Source organism: Podarcis cretensis (assembly GCF_951804945.1).
Source record: "Podarcis cretensis genome assembly, chromosome: 13".
Lineage (NCBI taxonomy): Eukaryota > Metazoa > Chordata > Lepidosauria > Squamata > Lacertidae > Podarcis > Podarcis cretensis.
In genome coordinates, this window is record NC_137182.1 from 47307187 (window position 1) to 47326342 (window position 19156).

Sequence of the window (19156 nt, forward strand, 5' to 3'; positions counted from 1 at the left end):
ACAGGAGCTATGAAAGGAAAAGTTTCAGGCCAGCAAAGGGAAGCATTTGCTCTCCTACAATCTCTGGTCTTCTATTGAATTTGAACCCCTGGCTGACCCGGCGTTGCTTTGCAATCGTGTTAGAAGTTTAATTGCTGCTTCAACAGAGGAAACAAGGGTCCTCAGGTATAAATCCAACTATGATTGTGGGAGGAAGAAAAATTAAAAGCCCAAGCAAAGGAGGTGAAGCCCTGATAGGCTAGACTGCGCCTCTTCAAAGATAGCAACTGGTAGGCTGCAAGCGAAAGTGAGCAGAGAGAGCCCCCTGCACAAATGAACAAGCCTTAAAGGGGCTGTGCACCAAACCAAAAGGTTTGCTCCTTATGTAGAACCCCAAAGCAGACCTCCACATCTCATGCCACTTTTAAATGCTACAGTATGTTTACTGCTGGTTGGTGTGCTGTCTCTCGTGGCCAATGTGCCACAAATGTGCCTCGGCAGCCTGTCCTGTGGTGGAACAGCCATAATGTACAATTCGTCACAATACATGGTTCATTCAATGGGGTGGTCAAATGAATTGGAACTGAATTTCTAGCTAAGCTTTTCTTTTTGTTTCTCAGATATCGACACATGTTTCAATTGCCCAGAAGGTCAGTATCCAAACAAGAAGAGAAATGGATGCATCCCCAAAGTTATACATTTTTTGTCCTATGAAGAACCTTTAGGGGTCACTTTAGCCTCTCTTAGTGTCTTATGTTCTTTGATTACTGCTTTGGTCTTGGCTATTTTTATCCAGCACAAAGATACCCCCATAGTCATAGCCAACAACCGAGAGCTCACCTACACCCTCCTGGTCTCCCTCCTGCTCTGCTTCCTCTCCTCTTTGCTTTTCCTCGGCCAACCTGGGAAAGTGACCTGTCTTCTCCAACAACCTGCTTTTGGCATCATCTTCTCTGTAGCTGTTTCTTGTGTGTTGGCCAAGACCATCATTGTTTCTCTAGCATTCATAGCCACAAAGCCAGGATCTAAGATGAAGAAATGGGTGGGAAAGAGACTGGCTCTTTCCATTGTCCTTTTAGGTTCCCTCATTCAAGTTGGTATCTGTACTCTGTGGCTGACAACGTCTCCCCCCTTCCCTGATCTAGACATGGATTCAGTAGCTGAAGAAACCATTGTGCAATGTAACGTTGGGTCCGTCACCATGTTCTATGGTGTCTTGGGCTACATGGGACTCTTGGCCATTGCTAGTTTCATTGTGGCCTTCCTGGCCCGCAAGTTACCTGACAGTTTTAATGAAGCCCAGTTCATCACCTTCAGTATGTTAGCATTTTGCAGTGTTTGGATCTCTTTTGTTCCCACCTACCTGAGCACAAGAGGGAAACACATGGTGGCTGTGGAGATCTTCTCCATCTTGGCCTCCAGTGCTGGGTTACTGGGTTGTATCTTTTCCCCGAAATGCTACATCATGGTGCTGAGGCCTGAACTGAACAGCAGGGATCAATTAATACGAAGAAAGATTTAAGAAAGGAATAAGCAAAGTGTTTTCACTCACAATAGCATTTCTTCTTAAACCGCTTTGAGATTATTTTTTTTGACAATCAATAACATTGTATAATTTTTATGAAATCAATAAATACAGACCCTAGTGCCTGTTGAGAGGCTGGTGCCAGGGAGTGTTGATGGGGTTGTTTTGGGCCCCACTCATCAAGCAGGCCACACACTGGATCTGATCTTTGGGGCCGGCATAGATGTGATCATGCTCCCTGCTGTGGAAGTGCCATGGTCTGATCACTATGCTCTGAAAGCCAAGATTGACTTCCCGCTCCTCCCCGGCTCGGGTGGCGAACCTATTTGGGCTCGTCCGTGAAAACTGATGAATCCTGATAGATTCCGACAAGCCTTGCGGAACCCTGCTCCTCCTGGAGACTCATTAGATGACCTTGTTGAGGACTGGAATAACAGGCTCTTGGCAGCCATAGATGAGATTGCGCCTAAGCGCCCTCTGCAACCCCGTCGAAACCGGGCCCCTTGGTTTACTGAGGAGCTCCGGAAAATGAAGCGTGATCTCAGACGGCTAGAGCGAGTATGGCGACGTACTCATGACGGAGCCTCAATAACATCTTATAGGGCGCTTACGAAAGTCTATGAGATGGCTATGAAAGCTGCTAAGAAATCTTACTTTGCAGCTTCCATTGCATCCGCTAGCTCTCGCCCGGCACAACTTTTTACAATAATTAGGTCAATAGCGTCCTTAGGAGGACAACCAAATTTAAGCACAAATTCGACCCACAGCTGTGAGGCATTCGCAAGTTTTTTTGCGGAGAAAGTCCTGTTGCTCCGCCGTGACCTCCCTGCCAATTTAGATACAGTGACTGAACTGGAGGCCCCTCGATTGACTTCAGGTCCAGTGTTGGACCATTTCGATCGGATACTCCCTACTGATGTGGATAGATTCCTCCAAGTTGGTAGGCCCACCACCTGCCTCCTTGATCCATGCCCGTCTTGGCTGATTAGGGAGTGCCCAGATGTTGCGCGGACCCCCCTTGTTGAAATTATCAATTTGTCCCTTGACACGGGGACATTCCCAGGGGAACTGAAGGAAGCAGTGGTGTGTCCGCTCTTAAAAAAAAAACTTCATTAGATCTCTTAGACCTATCCAATTACCGCCCAGTTTCAAATCTTCCATACCTGGGTAAGGTAATTGAGAGAGCGGTTGCTGAACAGCTTGGTAGGTTTCTGGAGGAAACATCGGCATTAGATCCATTTCAGTCTGGTTTCTGTCCTGGTTTTGGGACGGAGACGGCTCTGGTTGCCCTAACAGATGATCTCCGTAGACAACTGGATCGAGGCGGGTCAGGACTGCTGATCCTTTTAGATGTGTCAGCTGCCTTTGACATGATCGATCATGATCTTCTGGACCACCGCCTTGCAGACGTGGGGATACAGGGCATAGCCCGTAATTGGTTGTGCTCTTTTATCTCTGGTCGGGGACAGAGGGTGGCACTAGGGAGGGAAATGTCGTCACGCCACTCCTTGGTGTGTGGAGTGCCGCAGGGCGCAATTCTCTCCCCAATGCTTTTTAACATCTTTATGCGCCCCCTTGCCCAGATTATCCGGAGCTTTGGGCTGGGCTGTCACCAATATGCTGATGACACTCAGCTCTATCTGCTGATGGATGGCCACACCGACTCGACCCCAAACACACTGACCAGATGCTTGGAAGCTGTGGCTGGATGGTTTCGTGGGAGCCGATTGAAACTAAATCCTTCGAAGACAGAGGTCCTATGGCTAGGTCGGGATGGCATGGGGATGAGGGACCAACTCCCTTCTCCTGCGGGGGCCCATTTAGTGCCATTGACTTCCGTTAAGAGTTTGGGTGTAATCCTTGATGCCTCCCTTTCTATGGAGGCGCAGGTTACAGCAACAGCCAAGGTGACATTTTTCCACCTTCGCCGCATCAAGAAGTTGGTCCCTTACCTTTCCCGCCCTGACTTGGCCACAGTGATTCATGCGACGGACATCTCCAGGCTTGACTACTGTAATTCACTCTACGCGGGGCTGCCCTTGAAGCTGTCCCAGAAACTCCAGCGGGTGCAGAATGCTGCAGCGAGGCTCCTCACAGGGTCTCTGCCATGGGAGCATATTCACCCAGTGCTTTTCAAGCTGCACTGGCTCCCGGTGGAGTACAGGGTCAGATTTAAGGTGCTGCTTTTGACCTTTAAAGCCCTTCACGGCCTAGGACCCTCGTACCTACTGGACCACCTCTCCTGGTATGCCCCACGGAGAGCCTCAAGGTCCATAAATAACAACACCCTAGTGGTCCTGGGCCCTAAGGAAGTTAGATTGGCTTCGACCAGAGCCAGGGCCTTTTCAGCTCTGGCTCCAGCCTGGTGGAACGCTCTGCCTCATGAGACCAGGGCCCGGCAGGATCTGATTTCTTTCCGCAGGGCCTGTAAGACAGAGTTGTTCCGCCTGGCCTTTGGCTTGGAGCCAATTTGATTCCCTCCCTCCCTCTCTCTTTTTTTCTTTTCCTTCTCCTCCTGCGATGAGGCTACATTTTAATATTTTAATGTTCCATTATTTTAATGTTGTATTTTATTTTTGTTTTTAAGTTTGTAATCATTCATCTTGTTTTTATTATTGCTTGTAAGCCGCTCTGAGCCCGGCCTTGGCTGGGGAGGGCGGGGTATAAATAAATTATTATTATTATTATTATTATTATTATTATTATTACTCCAAGACAGTTGGACCTATGGTTTGACAATGTATAAGGCATTCCTATTGGGTTTGGGCTATTTGGAGAACCTTCCAAAATAAGTTATACAGCCTCTCACCACTAGTAAAAGTAAAGGTACCCCTGCCCGTACGGGCCAGTCTTGACAGACTCTGGGGTTGTGCGCCCATCTCACTTAAGAGGCCAGGGGCCAGCGCTGTCCGGAGACACTTCCGGGTCACGTGGCCAGCGTGATATCGCTGCTCTGGCCAGAGCCAGAGCCAGAGCCAGAGCCGCACACGGAATTGCCGTTTACCTTCCCGCTGGTAAGCGGTCCCTATTTATCTACTTGCACCCGGAGGTGCTTTCGAACTGCTAGGTTGGCAGGTGCTGGGACCGAGCAGCGGGAGCGCACCCCGCCGCAGGGATTCGAACCGCTGACCTTTCGATCGGCAAGCCCTAGGCGCTGAGGCTTTAACCCACAGCACCACCTGCGTCCCACCTCTCACCACTAGATGGCAGTAAAAGTACTTCCATTCTTAGAAGAAAGCAGTCGTTTACTGCCTGAGGTTTCTCTGACTCTGCACACTAAGGTCTGCAGAAGTCACTGAGCTTGGGAAGGAGCAAACTTTGGTGCTTGTCTGCATTATTGAATTAGAGAGAGATGCCCATGGGCTCCAGGATGGCCTCAATAACTTGGCTAACTCGGTGGAGGCATCTCTTTGGACTACTCGTCCTATATCAGTGGACTATTGGTAAGGAAATCTTAGCTTAGGAAACAGATACATAAATAAGCAAAGTGGGAAATAATTAAATATGAAGCCTGCCGTGTAGGAGGCTTTGGTTCAGGGATTCAGCCAGCTTGTCATGACCCTTTCTGTTGTCCTTTCTTATGCTCATTGTCTCCCCTTCCTTCCTGAGAGAGAACAGAACTCCTTGTGCACTGGTCATATTTTAAGAACATGGATCTGGGAGGGTGGCTGAGTGTTTGTATGAAAATTTCAGTTTGTCTGCAGCGATTTAAACATACATTTTTTAAAAAGCAAGGAATGGACAGAGGAAAGAAAATTGTGTTTCACTTTCATTCCCTACATTTAATGTGCAGATAGTGCTTTAATTCATGTACTGCAGTTTTGACAGTATTTCTTGACTTCCTTCTACTAATTGCTGAATGAATATTGACTGTGTACATTAAGGCAGACCTTTAGCATGCTTTTAATACCTTCTTCAATGTCCTGCAGTCTGCGGCTCTGATTCCCAAGTGACCCAGAGTCCCTTATCACAAAATATCCAGGAAGGAGGACTGTTTGCCATCATCTGCAGCAACCCCAATGAATATCGCACCCATTTTTGGTACCGTCAGCAGCCTGGAAGAGCACCGACCCTCCTCTTGTATATAGCATCCCAAGAAAAGAATGAAACCAAAGGACGCTTCACAGCAGAGTACTTGGAGAAGGGAAAGAAAAGTCGCCTGCATCTCTCTGGTGCTCAGATTCAAGACTCAGGCACTTACTTCTGTGGCGTAGAGCACAGTGGCGCTGGAAGGGAGAGACTCATGACTATAACTTCAGGTCTTCTTCAGCTATGATGTTCACCTTTACTCAGTGATACTTTGCTGCTGAAAACGTTCCCCTACAAATATTCACAAAGCCCAATATTAAAGAACTTACCAAGTCTCTCTATCTATTACACATGCACATGAACATGCACACACGTACACACAGACATGGGGAGAGAGAGAGAGAGAGAGAGAGAAATTTGTGTTAGGGAAATATGAATATTTCAGTTTGGTTTCCCTTGTTTCCCATTATGGTGGCTGTGGAGATCTTCTCCATCTTGGCCTCCAGTGCTGGGTTACTGGGTTGTATCTTTTACCCGAAAGGCTACATCATTGTGCTGAGGCCTGAACTGAACAGCAGGGATCAAATAGTAAGAAAAAAGTATTAAGCCATCTGTCTTCACTCATCATAGCATTTTTCATTAAAAAAAAAAAAAACTTTTTTCAGATGTTTTACAATCAATAAAATTGTATAAATTTTATGAAATCAATAAACAAGTGCCCTAACATCTCTTGGACAAAGTAGCTGGGAGGAGATACATTCATATAATATTAGTCATAGTTATTCAATTTTAAATTATTACAAAGCCTGTCCAGATATTTTGCCTTGCATTTTAATTTCCCTATTAGTTCTTATCACCACATGCCTGCTTCAGGTGTCTACGAAGAGGATTTGCTCCATGACTGAATCTTGGTATTGAAATGCTGCAGATCAGGCTGAATTTCTCTAAATTGCATGTATATTGTTGATTGCAATATGATAGTCACCCTTGTCCATTCAGGTATTCATTGAGTGTTAGAAATTAATCTGGTTTCCTATGTGGTTTTATGAGTTGATGTTTAAAAACAAAAACAAAATATGATTGTGTTTTATTACATGTGCTATGGTTTGAAATGTTCTGTTTCTCCACCCTGGAAGTGCCTTTGCAATAAATAGGAGTTGGAGGTGGATGAGCTGTGACTTTCACTTCCATTTTTTTTCAAGTTCAGAGTCTGGGGTTCTGCTTGAGAATGTCAAAAGAATGCTTTTGTGGGTGCCACATCAGCTGTGGATTCCTGGGGAGCCACCCACACATTATACTGTGGAGAAACTCTCAAAACATTGGTATAAAATTATTAACTGACTGAGGTGCCAACTTGAATAAAATATTGGGGTGGGATGGTAAGCCCTGCCCTACATAATCAATCACATGGCACGGCACACACAGCATTTGAATGGGCATTCCCCTCAACTGAGAGGGGTGGTCCAATCAAATTTTATTGGGGGTGTGTGAAGGGACCTTGACCTCTATGTTAATAGATGATAGATGATAGATAGATAGATGATAGATAGATAGATAGATAGATAGATAGATGATAGATGATAGATGATAGATGATAGATGATAGATGATAGATGATAGATGATAGATAGATAGATAGATAGATAGATAGATGATAGATAGATGATAGACAGATAGATAGATAGATAGATAGATAGATAGATAGATGATAGATAGATATAGATGATATAGATAGATGATAGATAGATAGATAGATAGATAGATAGATAGATAGTAAGTAGATAGATAGATAGAGACAGACAGACAGACAGATGATAGGAACATTTTTCTTCCTTTAAGACTATGGAATCATTTGGGGATATGGCATTTGTTTCTGTCCTCTGGCAAGATGCTGGCTGTGCTTTAGGGTACCACTTTCTGTCTTGTGTTTTCTCACCATAGAACTCTGCACTCAAATTCCCCTGTCTCAGTTCTTCAAGGAGCAGATTCAACCTGCTTTTCCTATCTGAATTGTTAAAAATATGTTTCTGATCAAAAGTGCCACTCAAAGTCCAAGATGCAATGAAGTAATTTTCTCCCTCTGCAATTATCCAGATCACAATAATTTGTTCAGCTAGACAGAACTCTCAGGAGTTTCCTAAGAACACCAGGAAACAGTCAACAACCCAGCATAGTAAGAGCATTAAATATGCTCCTGTGCCAGTGAGATTCAGGAGTGTTGCATAGTGTGTGTGCAAGGTTTTACTGATTTTGTTACTGTCAACACTTCTTTTTCATTTTCATTGAGTTTTAGTAATAATTTAAGTTCATATTCAAAGTATTTCTATGTCTGCTGATGTTATAAAGAAAGCTAAAAGTGCAACCACCGACACAGCCAAAGTCAGAAGGGGGAGTTATTTGGACACAGAGGAACCAGCATCTTCTGAGAGAGGCTTTGAAGCTACCATGGTGAGGCTCTTGCTGCTGCTGCTGCTGCCTCACACAATGTGCAAAGGCAGGACAATGAAGTGCCTTGCCGTTGATCCAATCCCTGTGCCTCACGAATGGTACCAGGCAGGTGACCTCCTCATTGGTGGGATTGCTTCTCTCATCACTTACTATTTTAAGGAATTATTATTATTTCAGGAACATCCTAATCAGGACCTGTTTGACACCCCACAGTAAGCAATAATATGCCCCACAACCAAAGGGATATAAACCAATCCTATATTATCAGAAAAGAGAAAATGTGTTGATATGAACAATGGGCACATTAACAGTACAGGGCCTCAGCCTTCAGGATGGTACCAAAGTCAGTGAGTTTAAGCAAATGAAGCTCTTCTGGACATTCATTCCTCCAATCTCTGTAACTGCAAACCTTCATTCTTACCAAATCCGCCAAAGAAGTCATAAACATTACACTTCAGCTTTGTTAATCTGAGCAAGTGTGTGTGATATATACATTTGAGAAGAGAACTAATTAAAAACAAAGTAATTATAAAAAACATGGAGGAATCCTTTGACACCAAAAACAGTTAATGAAGGGTTGTATTGGTTAGCGTGTTTTCTTTTTTTGCTTCTTATTTTTTTAATGTATTATGTGATGTTATGTTCTATTTTAAAATTATGAACTGCCCTTAGATCTATACTAAATTAATAAATAAAAATGAATTATTATTATTATTATTATTATTATTATCATACATAACTGTGACCTTCTGTCACCATCAACAGGCAAAGTTTTATTCAGTGATATAGTTTCATATAAAGAAATAAATACGGATATATAAATGCAGAGAGGCATGGTGCAGAAGTGCCATCAAAGGGAAATGAAATGCCAGAATCTGCAGGCAATGTAAATCACATAATTCATGTAAAGATACCAAATCACTCATTAGACTGTGAAATAAGTTCATTCTGCTAGGGTGCTTTGTACTGAAAGTGCAGAGGAAAACCAAGAGAAGAGAGGTGTGTCAAAGATACACTGCAGATCACAAATACAATTGCTCTTCTCTATCATAACTCAGATTTTGGCTGAATGTGTTTTTTTGAATAGGAAGAGGAAATAATGGTCTCATGCATTAAAGTATTTTCCCCTCCCTTTTAAAATCTTCCCTATTTACAGTATAACCACAAAGTTCTATCAGAACATCCTGGCCTTGGTTTTTGCCATAAAAGAGATCAATGACAATTTGAAGATCTTGCCCAATGTCACCCTTGGTTTCCACATCTATGACAGCTATTCTGAAGCGAGAATGACCTATCGAAGCACTTTGGACCTTCTCTTCAAACAGCAAAGATTTGTCCCCAACTACAAATGTGACACTCAGAAAAACCTCATGGCTGTGATTGGGGGACTTACGTCTGACACTTCTATCCAAATGGCAGATATCTTAAGTCTCTACAGGATTCCACAGGTAGAATCAGTGCATAGGGGAATGTGGGGAAGTTGAATCTGACATTCTTTCATTCAGAAGGAGAAGAGAAATATTAGTGTGTGAAGGAAATAGCCAGAAATTCAATTATTTTCAGATAACTAAAAAATATTGAGCCAGGATTTTTTATTCCATGACTATTTCAAGTTCCACCTTCAACTATCTTTAGGAAATGTTTTGCTAAATTATCATTTTCTTTTAGCTCACCTATGGCTCATTTGCTTCAGAGGAGATTCAATCAAGGCAGACAACTTCTTTTTATAGCATGGTCCCAAAGGAAATCCACCAATATGTAGGGATTATCCACTTACTTCAGTACTTCAGATGGATATGGGTTGGGCTCTTTGTTTCGAATAATAATAGTGGAGAACATTTTTTGAGGACCCTGGAGCTATTGTTTTCCAACAATGGGATCTGTTCAGCCTTCACAAAAAGAATCTCACTTCAAGCTCATATGGATAATATGGTAGGAATGTATGATATAATGGGAAGTATTTATCAAGGTCTCACAGATGAAAAGGCCACTGCAGTTATATTCTATGGAGACTATGGGGCAATTTCATGGCTGAGAACTGTTTTACTTTTCCAAGATAATGGAGGTAATCAAAGCACATCATTTGGGAAGGTCTGGATCATGACAGCCCAGATAGATTTCCTATCAACCGGACTTCAGAGAAACTGGGATTTTCAAGGGTTGCAAGGTGCCCTTTCCTTTACAATTCACTCAAAAGAGCTTCTACAGTTCAACCATTTCCTTCAGAACATCCAAACACACTGGACCAAAGCAGGTGGCTTTTGGAAGGACTTCTGGGAGCAGGCATTTGACTGTTTTTTTCCTGATCCTGATATGCCAGTCATGGATGATGGAACGTGTACTGGAGAGGAGAGGCTGGAAAGTCTCCCGGCAGGTCTTTTTGAAATGCACATGACTGGGCAGAGCTACAGTATCTATAATGCTGCTTGTGCTGTAGCTCATGCATTGCATGCCATTTCCTCATCCAGATCCCTGCACAGAACAGTGACCGCTGGTTACAGTGCTGGAATAACATCTCTGCAGCCTTGGCAGGTAATGTTGCAGAGCCAAATTTTCTCATGTCTATGAACTGATTAACAGGAGTAGAACAGGAAATTGCTTTATACAAAATTAGGCCTGTCATCTATCTGTTTCAGCATTGTGTACACTGACAGGCTTGGGCATTCCAAGGTTTGAGACAAGATGAAATTTTGTTACTGGAAGATTCTGGGGATTGAATCTGGGCCCTTTCCATGCAAGGAGCTGCTCCACCAGGGAGCTGCTACCCTTTACTGTCCCTCTTCTTATACGTAAAAAACCAACCCAACAAACAGAAAAAGATTCTGCATCTTAGTCATGGTTACTCTCTTGCTGGTTTACATTTCATCTTATAACTTGACCTTGGAGTCTGTTTCACTTGGGAACCTCAAATAGATTCTTCTTCTTCTTTTTAAATAGATCAACTCATTTCTTCAAGGTGTTTCATTTAACAACTCAGCGGGAGAAACAGTATCATTTAATGATAACAGGGAAATGAGAGGAGGATTTGATATCATGAATCTGGTCACATTCCCAAACACATCTTTCCAGAGAGTAAAAGTTGGATCGGTGGGTCTCAGTGATAGAGGAGATAAGGAGTTAATCCTCCATATGGACAAAATTCTATGGCACCAAAGTTTTAACCAGGTATGGGTTGGAGTTACCAAACTGCAGAGAGCTTGCAGTTATGATGAAAGTTACTAAATAACAACAAGCATAGCAAGAACAAGAATGATGTCTAGTGCATTCAGAAATATGATGCGAAATTGATATGCCAAATCTCCCTTTTTCCACTTTGAAATCAGTATTACCTTGAAAGTGCACTAAAAATAAAGCATAAGATTGTCCTATGGGTGCCATGTTGGAAAGCACTCCTACCACCAACTTTCCCATATTTTTGTACAGGTGCTTCCCTTTTCTTTGTGCAATGAACCCTGCCGCTCTGGTCATCAGAAGAAAAGGAAGGAAGGGAAAAAGTTTTGTTGCTATGATTGTGCTCCATGCCCAGAGGGGAAGATTTCAAACCAGACGGGTAGGTAAAGCTCTTGCACCCTGATGACCAAACAAAGAAACTGACACACAGGCTGGTCTTCAGCTAGGCCACTTTTATTTATTGAACATAGCAAGATCAGGAGAGGAGGATAGATTCAAAAGGCAGAACTGTAGCCATTGGGTGACACACAGGCCTTTTTTAAAGCCAGAACTCACCAGAACTCAGTTCTGATACCTCTCAGGTGGGCACCATTGCCATTCTAAGGGAATGAGGGAGGTGTTCACGGTGAATTGAAACTAATGGTCAGTTATGGAGCAAAGCCCACTTCCCTAAGCAAACTAAGGAATAGGGAAATTAGGGGCATAGCAACCCAGTGGCAGCCTAAATTAACAGGAGCTATGAAAGGAAAAGTTTCAGGCCAGCAAAGGGAAGCATTTGCTCTCCTACAATCTCTGGTCTTCTATTGAATTTGAACCCCTGGCTGACCCGGCGTTGCTTTGCAATCGTGTTAGAAGTTTAATTGCTGCTTCAACAGAGGAAACAAGGGTCCTCAGGTATAAATCCAACTATGATTGTGGGAGGAAGAAAAATTAAAAGCCCAAGCAAAGGAGGTGAAGCCCTGATAGGCTAGACTGCGCCTCTTCAAAGATAGCAACTGGTAGGCTGCAAGCGAAAGTGAGCAGAGAGAGCCCCCTGCACAAATGAACAAGCCTTAAAGGGGCTGTGCACCAAACCAAAAGGTTTGCTCCTTATGTAGAACCCCAAAGCAGACCTCCACATCTCATGCCACTTTTAAATGCTACAGTATGTTTACTGCTGGTTGGTGTGCTGTCTCTCGTGGCCAATGTGCCACAAATGTGCCTCGGCAGCCTGTCCTGTGGTGGAACAGCCATAATGTACAATTCGTCACAATACATGGTTCATTCAATGGGGTGGTCAAATGAATTGGAACTGAATTTCTAGCTAAGCTTTTCTTTTTGTTTCTCAGATATCGACACATGTTTCAATTGCCCAGAAGGTCAGTATCCAAACAAGAAGAGAAATGGATGCATCCCCAAAGTTATACATTTTTTGTCCTATGAAGAACCTTTAGGGGTCACTTTAGCCTCTCTTAGTGTCTTATGTTCTTTGATTACTGCTTTGGTCTTGGCTATTTTTATCCAGCACAAAGATACCCCCATAGTCATAGCCAACAACCGAGAGCTCACCTACACCCTCCTGGTCTCCCTCCTGCTCTGCTTCCTCTCCTCTTTGCTTTTCCTCGGCCAACCTGGGAAAGTGACCTGTCTTCTCCAACAACCTGCTTTTGGCATCATCTTCTCTGTAGCTGTTTCTTGTGTGTTGGCCAAGACCATCATTGTTTCTCTAGCATTCATAGCCACAAAGCCAGGATCTAAGATGAAGAAATGGGTGGGAAAGAGACTGGCTCTTTCCATTGTCCTTTTAGGTTCCCTCATTCAAGTTGGTATCTGTACTCTGTGGCTGACAACGTCTCCCCCCTTCCCTGATCTAGACATGGATTCAGTAGCTGAAGAAACCATTGTGCAATGTAACGTTGGGTCCGTCACCATGTTCTATGGTGTCTTGGGCTACATGGGACTCTTGGCCATTGCTAGTTTCATTGTGGCCTTCCTGGCCCGCAAGTTACCTGACAGTTTTAATGAAGCCCAGTTCATCACCTTCAGTATGTTAGCATTTTGCAGTGTTTGGATCTCTTTTGTTCCCACCTACCTGAGCACAAGAGGGAAACACATGGTGGCTGTGGAGATCTTCTCCATCTTGGCCTCCAGTGCTGGGTTACTGGGTTGTATCTTTTCCCCGAAATGCTACATCATGGTGCTGAGGCCTGAACTGAACAGCAGGGATCAATTAATACGAAGAAAGATTTAAGAAAGGAATAAGCAAAGTGTTTTCACTCACAATAGCATTTCTTCTTAAACCGCTTTGAGATTATTTTTTTTGACAATCAATAACATTGTATAATTTTTATGAAATCAATAAATACAGACCCTAGTGCCTGTTGAGAGGCTGGTGCCAGGGAGTGTTGATGGGGTTGTTTTGGGCCCCACTCATCAAGCAGGCCACACACTGGATCTGATCTTTGGGGCCGGCATAGATGTGATCATGCTCCCTGCTGTGGAAGTGCCATGGTCTGATCACTATGCTCTGAAAGCCAAGATTGACTTCCCGCTCCTCCCCGGCTCGGGTGGCGAACCTATTTGGGCTCGTCCGTGAAAACTGATGAATCCTGATAGATTCCGACAAGCCTTGCGGAACCCTGCTCCTCCTGGAGACTCATTAGATGACCTTGTTGAGGACTGGAATAACAGGCTCTTGGCAGCCATAGATGAGATTGCGCCTAAGCGCCCTCTGCAACCCCGTCGAAACCGGGCCCCTTGGTTTACTGAGGAGCTCCGGAAAATGAAGCGTGATCTCAGACGGCTAGAGCGAGTATGGCGACGTACTCATGACGGAGCCTCAATAACATCTTATAGGGCGCTTACGAAAGTCTATGAGATGGCTATGAAAGCTGCTAAGAAATCTTACTTTGCAGCTTCCATTGCATCCGCTAGCTCTCGCCCGGCACAACTTTTTACAATAATTAGGTCAATAGCGTCCTTAGGAGGACAACCAAATTTAAGCACAAATTCGACCCACAGCTGTGAGGCATTCGCAAGTTTTTTTGCGGAGAAAGTCCTGTTGCTCCGCCGTGACCTCCCTGCCAATTTAGATACAGTGACTGAACTGGAGGCCCCTCGATTGACTTCAGGTCCAGTGTTGGACCATTTCGATCGGATACTCCCTACTGATGTGGATAGATTCCTCCAAGTTGGTAGGCCCACCACCTGCCTCCTTGATCCATGCCCGTCTTGGCTGATTAGGGAGTGCCCAGATGTTGCGCGGACCCCCCTTGTTGAAATTATCAATTTGTCCCTTGACACGGGGACATTCCCAGGGGAACTGAAGGAAGCAGTGGTGTGTCCGCTCTTAAAAAAAAAACTTCATTAGATCTCTTAGACCTATCCAATTACCGCCCAGTTTCAAATCTTCCATACCTGGGTAAGGTAATTGAGAGAGCGGTTGCTGAACAGCTTGGTAGGTTTCTGGAGGAAACATCGGCATTAGATCCATTTCAGTCTGGTTTCTGTCCTGGTTTTGGGACGGAGACGGCTCTGGTTGCCCTAACAGATGATCTCCGTAGACAACTGGATCGAGGCGGGTCAGGACTGCTGATCCTTTTAGATGTGTCAGCTGCCTTTGACATGATCGATCATGATCTTCTGGACCACCGCCTTGCAGACGTGGGGATACAGGGCATAGCCCGTAATTGGTTGTGCTCTTTTATCTCTGGTCGGGGACAGAGGGTGGCACTAGGGAGGGAAATGTCGTCACGCCACTCCTTGGTGTGTGGAGTGCCGCAGGGCGCAATTCTCTCCCCAATGCTTTTTAACATCTTTATGCGCCCCCTTGCCCAGATTATCCGGAGCTTTGGGCTGGGCTGTCACCAATATGCTGATGACACTCAGCTCTATCTGCTGATGGATGGCCACACCGACTCGACCCCAAACACACTGACCAGATGCTTGGAAGCTGTGGCTGGATGGTTTCGTGGGAGCCGATTGAAACTAAATCCTTCGAAGACAGAGGTCCTATGGCTAGGTCGGGATGGCATGGGGATGAGGGACCAACTCCCTTCTCCTGCGGGGGCCCATTTAGTGCCATTGACTTCCGTTAAGAGTTTGGGTGTAATCCTTGATGCCTCCCTTTCTATGGAGGCGCAGGTTACAGCAACAGCCAAGGTGACATTTTTCCACCTTCGCCGCATCAAGAAGTTGGTCCCTTACCTTTCCCGCCCTGACTTGGCCACAGTGATTCATGCGACGGACATCTCCAGGCTTGACTACTGTAATTCACTCTACGCGGGGCTGCCCTTGAAGCTGTCCCAGAAACTCCAGCGGGTGCAGAATGCTGCAGCGAGGCTCCTCACAGGGTCTCTGCCATGGGAGCATATTCACCCAGTGCTTTTCAAGCTGCACTGGCTCCCGGTGGAGTACAGGGTCAGATTTAAGGTGCTGCTTTTGACCTTTAAAGCCCTTCACGGCCTAGGACCCTCGTACCTACTGGACCACCTCTCCTGGTATGCCCCACGGAGAGCCTCAAGGTCCATAAATAACAACACCCTAGTGGTCCTGGGCCCTAAGGAAGTTAGATTGGCTTCGACCAGAGCCAGGGCCTTTTCAGCTCTGGCTCCAGCCTGGTGGAACGCTCTGCCTCATGAGACCAGGGCCCGGCAGGATCTGATTTCTTTCCGCAGGGCCTGTAAGACAGAGTTGTTCCGCCTGGCCTTTGGCTTGGAGCCAATTTGATTCCCTCCCTCCCTCTCTCTTTTTTTCTTTTCCTTCTCCTCCTGCGATGAGGCTACATTTTAATATTTTAATGTTCCATTATTTTAATGTTGTATTTTATTTTTGTTTTTAAGTTTGTAATCATTCATCTTGTTTTTATTATTGCTTGTAAGCCGCTCTGAGCCCGGCCTTGGCTGGGGAGGGCGGGGTATAAATAAATTATTATTATTATTATTATTATTATTATTATTATTACTCCAAGACAGTTGGACCTATGGTTTGACAATGTATAAGGCATTCCTATTGGGTTTGGGCTATTTGGAGAACCTTCCAAAATAAGTTATACAGCCTCTCACCACTAGTAAAAGTAAAGGTACCCCTGCCCGTACGGGCCAGTCTTGACAGACTCTGGGGTTGTGCGCCCATCTCACTTAAGAGGCCAGGGGCCAGCGCTGTCCGGAGACACTTCCGGGTCACGTGGCCAGCGTGATATCGCTGCTCTGGCCAGAGCCAGAGCCAGAGCCAGAGCCGCACACGGAATTGCCGTTTACCTTCCCGCTGGTAAGCGGTCCCTATTTATCTACTTGCACCCGGAGGTGCTTTCGAACTGCTAGGTTGGCAGGTGCTGGGACCGAGCAGCGGGAGCGCACCCCGCCGCAGGGATTCGAACCGCTGACCTTTCGATCGGCAAGCCCTAGGCGCTGAGGCTTTAACCCACAGCACCACCTGCGTCCCACCTCTCACCACTAGATGGCAGTAAAAGTACTTCCATTCTTAGAAGAAAGCAGTCGTTTACTGCCTGAGGTTTCTCTGACTCTGCACACTAAGGTCTGCAGAAGTCACTGAGCTTGGGAAGGAGCAAACTTTGGTGCTTGTCTGCATTATTGAATTAGAGAGAGATGCCCATGGGCTCCAGGATGGCCTCAATAACTTGGCTAACTCGGTGGAGGCATCTCTTTGGACTACTCGTCCTATATCAGTGGACTATTGGTAAGGAAATCTTAGCTTAGGAAACAGATACATAAATAAGCAAAGTGGGAAATAATTAAATATGAAGCCTGCCGTGTAGGAGGCTTTGGTTCAGGGATTCAGCCAGCTTGTCATGACCCTTTCTGTTGTCCTTTCTTATGCTCATTGTCTCCCCTTCCTTCCTGAGAGAGAACAGAACTCCTTGTGCACTGGTCATATTTTAAGAACATGGATCTGGGAGGGTGGCTCAGTGTTTGTATGAAAATTTCAGTTTGTCTGCATCGATTTAAACATACATTTTTTAAAAAGCAAGGAATGGACAGAGGAAAGAAAATTGTGTTTCACTTTCATTCCCTACATTTAATGTGCAGATAGTGCTTTAATTCATGTACTGCAGTTTTGACAGTATTTCTTGACTTCCTTCTACCAATTGCTGAATGAATATTGACTGTGTACATTAAGGCAGACCTTTAGCATGCTTTTAATACCTTCTTCAATGTCCTGCAGTCTGCGGCTCTGATTCCCAAGTGACCCAGAGTCCCTTATCACAAAATATCCAGGAAGGAGGACTGTTTGCCATCATCTGCAGCAACCCCAATGAATATCGCACCCATTTTTGGTACCGTCAGCAGCCTGGAAGAGCACCGACCCTCCTCTTGTATATAGCATCCCAAGAAAAGAACGAAACCAAAGGACGCTTCACAGCAGAGTACTTGGAGAAGGGAAAGAAAAGTCGCCTGCATCTCTCTGGTGCTCAGATTCAAGACTCAGGCACTTACTTCTGTGGCGTAGAGCACAGTGGCGCTGGAAGGGAGAGACTCATGACTATAACTTCAGGTCTTCTTCAGCTCTGATGTTCACCTTTACTCAGTGATACTTTGCTGCTGAAAACGTTCCCCTACAAATATTCACAAAGCCCAATATTAAAGAACTTACCAAGTCTCTCTATCTATTACACATGCACATGAACATGCACACACGTACACACAGACATGGGGAGAGAGAGAGAGAGAGAGAGAGAAATTTGTGTTAGGGAAATATGAATATTTCAGTTTGGTTTCCCTTGTTTCCCATTATGGTGGCTGTGGAGATCTTCTCCATCTTGGCCTCCAGTGCTGGGTTACTGGGTTGTATCTTTTACCCGAAAGGCTACATCATTGTGCTGAGGCCTGAACTGAACAGCAGGGATCAAATAGTAAGAAAAAAGTATTAAGCCATCTGTCTTCACTCATCATAGCATTTTTCATTAAAAAAAAAAAAACTTTTTTCAGATGTTTTACAATCAATAAAATTGTATAAATTTTATGAAATCAATAAACAAGTGCCCTAACATCTCTTGGACAAAGTAGCTGGGAGGAGATACATTCATATAATATTAGTCATAGTTATTCAATTTTAAATTATTACAAAGCCTGTCCAGATATTTTGCCTTGCATTTTAATTTCCCTATTAGTTCTTATCACCACATGCCTGCTTCAGGTGTCTACGAAGAGGATTTGCTCCATGACTGAATCTTGGTATTGAAATGCTGCAGATCAGGCTGAATTTCTCTAAATTGCATGTATATTGTTGATTGCAATATGATAGTCACCCTTGTCCATTCAGGTATTCATTGAGTGTTAGAAATTAATCTGGTTTCCTATGTGGTTTTATGAGTTGATGTTTAAAAACAAAAACAAAATATGATTGTGTTTTATTACATGTGCTATGGTTTGAAATGTTCTGTTTCTCCACCCTGGAAGTGCCTTTGCAATAAATAGGAGTTGGAGGTGGATGAGCTGTGACTTTCACTTCCATTTTTTTTCAAGTTCAGAGTCTGGGGTTCTGCTTGAGAATGTCAAAAGAATGCTTTTGTGGGTGCCACATCAGCTGTGGATTCCTGGGGAGCCACCCACACATTATACTGTGGAGAAACTCTCAAAACATTGGTATAAAATTATTAACTGACTGAGGTGCCAACTTGAATAAAATATTGGGGTGGGATGGTAAGCCCTGCCCTACATAATCAATCACATGGCACGGCACACACAGCATTTGAATGGGCATTCCCCTCAACTGAGAGGGGTGGTCCAATCAAATTTTATTGGGGGTGTGTGAAGGGACCTTGACCTCTATGTTAATAGATGATAGATGATAGATAGATAGATGATAGATAGATAGATAGATAGATGATAGATGATAGATGATAGATGATAGATGATAGATAGATAGATAGATAGATAGATAGATAGATAGATGATAGATAGATGATAGATAGATGATAGACAGATAGATAGATAGATGATAGATAGATAGATAGATAGATGATAGATAGATATAGATGATATAGATAGATGATAGATAGATAGAT

The 19156-nt window shown here is 44.3% G+C and overlaps 2 long non-coding RNA genes across 2 annotated transcripts; both read left to right on the forward strand.

The window, feature by feature from the left end:
- Positions 1–4807: 4807 nt before the first annotated feature.
- LOC307202078 lies at positions 4808–5857 on the forward strand. The gene is made up of 2 exons (XR_013832808.1): positions 4808–4947; positions 5434–5857. It is a non-coding gene; the product is annotated as an uncharacterized lncRNA (long non-coding RNA).
- A 10824-nt stretch (positions 5858–16681) lies between these two features.
- LOC307202079 lies at positions 16682–17741 on the forward strand. Its single transcript, XR_013832809.1, has 2 exons — positions 16682–16827; positions 17314–17741. It is a non-coding gene; the product is annotated as an uncharacterized lncRNA (long non-coding RNA).
- The last annotated feature ends 1415 nt before the right edge of the window (positions 17742–19156 follow it).